Raw genomic sequence first — 6,000 nt, 5'->3', positions numbered from 1 at the left:
TGAATTTACAGAAAGCCTGAGAAAGCTTGGGAAAGAATAGAGTAAAGCATGTTTTCTTTGTAGCAGCAATTTCTTGGGTCTGCTCTGCTTGCTAGATGCAAGCAAGCACTCTCATCTAAGAGAGGCTTCCTGACTCAGCTTCAGCTGCAAAACCCTGCAGCTCATTAAGAGGTCCTGCCACGAAACACTTAAATGGTATTGATAAATGCTGGCTGCATGCTTGTTTGTTTTCAGCTGTAGCAGGAAAAAAGTTGTGCTGTTTTAAAAATGCCGGTTTTTTAGGCCATCCTGCCAGGGCAAACTCTGACTCTTTGAGGCAGGAGGTCAGCTACAGAGAGAGCATTTGAGTGTTGTAGCTTGTTTGCTGGCAAGGACCTTGAAACGCCACAGAGTTGTGGTGATTAACATGGCTACAGCCGGTACCTCAGCCATGAGGCTGGAAAGCTAAGGAATGTCCTGGATCCAGCCGTCAAAGCCACGGCTTTCGTCCTACTGATATTGCTTGGTAAATTAAAGACTCATGTGGTCAGAAAAAGAGATATACAGTAAAGAGAGATTCAAAGACAAAGAAAATTTCCAAATTGTTTACAGTGTGTTAAAAGTATATGCAGGCTAAAAGTTCTTAAAAAAATAAGGAAGAAAGAAAGCAGTTGGGTGTGGTAGTACACACCTTTAATCCCAACACTTAGGAGACAGAGGGAGATTGACCTCTGTGACTTCAAGGTGTGGTAGCACACGCCTTTAATCCCAATGCCTGGGAGGCAGAGACAGAAGGATCTCTGAGAGTTCAAGGACAGCCTGGTCTACAGAGTTATTCCAGGACAAATATATACAGAGAATATAAAACAAAAGTAAAAATAAACAAAATAGAGTAAAAATAGAGCTGCACAAAGATGGAAAATACACAGAGAATCTTGATACTGCATGCTATTATGCTCTTTGAATTGTTCGAATGCTGAGGAAGGAGCAACAGCTGCTAAAAGGTATTTGTTTATAAATGCTGCTGAACTAATCCAAGATAGATATTTTCAAAATACCTTGACTTCAGAATTTGGATCTAAGGATATGATACTTTGGAAAAGAGTTTCTTCTTTTGTTTTCACAGAGGATGAGATGCTGTGGATTACTTCTATCACAATATGGTATGATAGACCACGTCCTCCTGAAAGATTGCTGTGAACACCCTCAAAAAATTACTTCACTCAACTGCAGACTGAGAGGAACCTAGCAGACAGGTTATACCATGAAAGACTTGATTAACAGCGCCCCCATTCAGCAGGAAGCAGTTTGGAGAGAAAAAACTGCGCCCATGTTCCCATATATTGTTTATAAATGTTCTTTTACATTTAAAGGGGGAGATGATATAGATGTGAATAATTTGCATTGATATGAATCTTGGTTTACTGATATTAATTTAAGGTCAATTTTATTATATGTATATGTATTTCTGATATTGATTAAGGTATTGTGATTGTGTAGTTCACTTAAAAATGTAATGTATATAGGTTGTTAATTGATAATTATTAATAATAGTCAAGCTTGTAGTCATGTTAGTTAGATTTTCTAGATGTACATAGATATATTTTAGATAGGAATTCTTCATATCTTTCAAAGATTATAGAATATGGCATTTTAAATGTTTTAATAACTTAGGGTTTTTCATGACAATGAGACACTCTGCTCCTGGCAGCACCAATCTACTTCAAGAAGAAGATAGGCATCGAAGAGGCACCTTATGGAGTTTGATAGCCATTTGGGCAAGAAACTGCTCTTGCCTGGACTTTTGCATAAACTGGACACAAAGAACCCGCAGAGAGAGGACTGCTGAACTTGCCTAAAGGTGAGATGATCTTTCGGGGTTCCTGATTTATGAAAGAGTCTGCGAGACATTCTGTAGGACACAGCAGATAGTGACTGAACTGCCTTTGAAATTTCCTGCTTCATGGAAAAGTCTGCTGGATACTATGGGCCTGAAGGCTGAAGATTGATACCCCAACGGTACAGAGGAACTTTGGGTGACTGTCCAGGCAGCGAGATGTCTCTGTCATTTCTAGAGTTTTGAAAATTGCTTACTTTTTGTTTGCTTATGTAATATTGTATTCTTCTGGCATCTTTGATGGAGTTGAAGAATAGATAGTTATAGTTTTCCATTGTTATGATAAAAGATAAAATAGATATAACTTTTTTGTCATATGTAATTTTGCTATGTTAAAGTTAAAGCCTTCCTTTTTTTTATTTAAACAGGAAAATGGGAAGTGATGTGGGAGTGTCATATCAATCTGTTGATTTCATTGGTTAAGTAATAAAGAAATTGCTTGGCCCTCATAGGTTAAAACATAGGTGGGTGGAGTAAACAGAACAGAATGCTGGGAGGAAGAGGAAGTGAGCTCAGATGCAGGGCAGCTCCTCTCAGAGCCAGAAGCGATGAAGCCAGCCGCCAGGTCAGACATGCTGAATCTTTCCTGGTAAGACTGATGCTACACAGATTATTAGAGATGGGTTGATTGGGATATGAGAATTAGCCAGTAAGGGCTAGAGCTAATGGGCCAAGCAGTGTTTAAAAGAATACCGTTTTTGTGTCATTATTTTGGGGCATAAGCTAGCCAGGCAGCCATGAGCTGGGCTGTGGGAAGAGGCCTGCAGCTCCTACTACAGGAGTTCCTTTATTTCACTGGCCTGCCTGCACCAAGCAAGGTAGGTGCTTTGTTTATGAACTACCCAACCAGCACGGAGATCTGATCTCGGCACCAGGAGAGCCATCATTGGGGTGAGTTTGTGACCCGCGGCAGCAGCCCGGGACAGGGAATTCAGAAGTTCCTCATCCCCCCCATACTTCCTGGGCTCCCTTCAGGGACTCTACTCCCCGCATACTGCCTCTCTCTTCCTATCCCACCCAGCTTGCATCCAGTACCCTCCTCCCTTCTGCCCCCTTCCCTCTTTGGGCACATAACACCACCCTGCTCAGCCTGTCTGGGCGCTGGGGGCGAATCCTCAGGGCAAGCAGGCGGGCAGGGGTCCCTTTGATACTCTGGCCTGCCTGCACCAAGCAAGGTAGGCGCTTTGTTTATGAACTACCCAACCAACACGGAGAGCTAATCTCGGCTCGAGGAGAGCCATCATTGGGCACAGAGATCTGGTATTGGCACCAGGAGAGACATCACTGGATCACCAGGAGAGCCATCACTGGGGAGTGCCATCACTGGGAAGGTACATCAGTAGGCAAGGAGACCTGATCCTGTAAAAGAAGATCCATAGGAGAGCATTTGGAGGAAGAGATGGGCAGGCACCAATGCAAGAATTCACCCAACAATCTGAAAAACAATATGAAACCACCAGAACCCAGTGACCTCACAACAGGAGGACATGAACACCGTAATCATGAAGAAGTAGAAAAAATTGACTTTATGAAAGTGATAGACGCCCGTAAACAGCATGTAAAAAATGCCCTTATAGAAATGGATGAGAAGTATAACAGAAAGTTAGAAGAATTGAGTAAATCAGTGAATGATACGCTAGGAAACCAAGGAAAAACAATCAAACAGATAATGGAAACAGTTCAAGACTTGAAAACTGAAATGGAGGCAAAGAAGAAAACACAAACAGAAGGACGGCTGGACATGGAAAATCTAGGTAAACGAATAGAGACTACAGAAACAAGCATAACCAACAGAATACAAGAGATAGAAGAAAGAATCTCAGATTCTGAAGATACCATAGAGAAAATAAACACGCTGATCAAAGAAAACAGCAAGGCCAACAAACTCTCACACAAAACATTCAGGAAATATGGGACACAATAAAAAGACCAAACCTAAGAATAATAGGAGTAGAAGAAGGAGAAGAAGCACAGCTCGATGGTCCAGAAAATATATTTAATAAAATTATAGAAGAAAACTTTCCCAACCTAAAGAAAGATATACCTATGAAGTTTCAAGAAGCATACAGAACACCTAATAGGCTGGATCAAAAAAAAAATCCTCTCGCCATATAATAATCAAAACACAAAGCATACAGAATAAAGAAAGAATATTAAGAGCTGCAAAGGAAAAAGGCCAAGTTACTTATAAAGGTAAACCTATCAGACTTACACCTGACGTCTTTATGGAAACCATGAAAGCCAGAAGGTCCTGGATAGATGTACTACAGAAACTAAGAGACCATGGATGCAAGCCCAGACTACTATACCCAGCCAAGCTTTCGTTCACTATAAATGGAGAAAACAAAATTTTCCAGAATAAAAACTAATTTAAACAATACGTAGCCAAAAATCCAGCCTTACAGAAAGTAATAGAAGGAAAATCACTAACCAAGGAGTGCAACAATGACCACAATAACTCAAACATCTAGAGACCCTTCACCGGCGCAACTCAAAGAGGGGAAACACACAAAATCTACTACTAAAAAAGTGACCCGAGTAAACAACCACTGCTCATTAATATCACTTAATGTCAATGGACTCAACTCACCTATAAAAAGGCACAGACTAAGAGATTGAATACGAAAACAGGATCCAACATTCTGCTGTTTACAAGAAACACACCTCAACCACAAAGACAGGCACCTACTCAGAGTAAAGGGTTGGGATAAGGCTTATCAAGTAAATGGACCTAAGAAACAAGCAGGTGTGGCCATACTAATTTCTAACAAAGTTGACTTCAAACTTAAATCAATCAGAAGAGATGGAGAGGGACATTTTCTACTCATAACAGGAACAATGCATCAGGATGAAGTCTCAATCCTGAATATCTATGCCCCTAATATAAAAGCACCCATGTAAGTAAAAGAAACATTGCTAAAACTCAAGGCAGCAATCAAACCGCACACATTAATAGTAGGAGACTTTAATACTCCTCTCTCACCAATGGACAGGTCAATTAGACAGAAACCTAACAGAGAAATAAGAGAATTAATGGAGGTAATGAATCAAATGGACTTAACAGACATCTATAGAATATTCCACCCAAATAGGAAAGAATATACCTTCTTCTCTGCAGCTCATGGAAACTTCTCGAAAATTGACCACATACTCGGTAACAAAGCAAACATCCACAGTTACAAAAAAATATTAGTAACCATCTGTATCTTATCAGATCACCATGGATTAAAGCTAGAATTCAGCAACAATGCTACCCCCAGAAAGCCTACAAACTCATGGAAACTGAACAGTCAACTACTGAACCATACCTGGATTAAGGAAGAAATAAAGAAAGAAATTAAAGTCTTCCTTGAATTCAATGAAAATAAAGAAACAACATACTCAAACCTATGGGGCACTATGAAAGCAGTCCTGAGAGAAAAGTTTATAGCACTAAGTGCCCACTTAAAGAAAACAGAGAAAGCACACATTGGAGACTTACCAGCCCACCTGAAAGCACTAGAAAAAAAAGAAGCAGACTCACGCAGGAGGAGTAGAAGAATGGAAATAATCAAACTGAGGGCTGAAATCAACAAAATAGAAACACAGAAAACAATTGAAAGAATCAATGAAACAAAAAGCTGGTTCCTGGAGAAAATCTACAAGATGGATAAACTCCTATCCAAACTAATCAAACAGCAGAGAGAGAATTTGCAAATTAATAAGATCAGAAATGAAAAGGGGGACATAACCACAGACACAGAGGAAATTCAGAGAATCATTAGATCTTACTACAAAAGCCTGTATGCCACAAAACTGGAAAATGTAAAAGAAATGGACACTTTTTTTAGATAAATACCATATACCAAAGTTAAACCAGGACCAGGTGAACAACCTAAATAGACCTGTTAGTTGCGAAGAATTAGAAGCTGTTATTAAAAACCTCCTTTCCAAAAAAAGTCCAGGACCAGATGGTTTCAATGCAGAATTCTACCAGATCTTCCAAGAAGACCTAATACCTATGCTCTTTAATGTATTTCACAATATAGAAACAGAAGAGTCATTGCCAAATTCCTTTTATGAAGCTACAGTAACTGTGATACCAAAACCACACAAAGACTCAACCAAGAAAGAGAATTACAGGC

The sequence above is a fragment of the Chionomys nivalis genome, chromosome 1, assembly GCF_950005125.1.
Source record: "Chionomys nivalis chromosome 1, mChiNiv1.1, whole genome shotgun sequence".
NCBI lineage: Eukaryota > Metazoa > Chordata > Mammalia > Rodentia > Cricetidae > Chionomys > Chionomys nivalis.
This window is presented reverse-complemented; position numbering follows the sequence as displayed.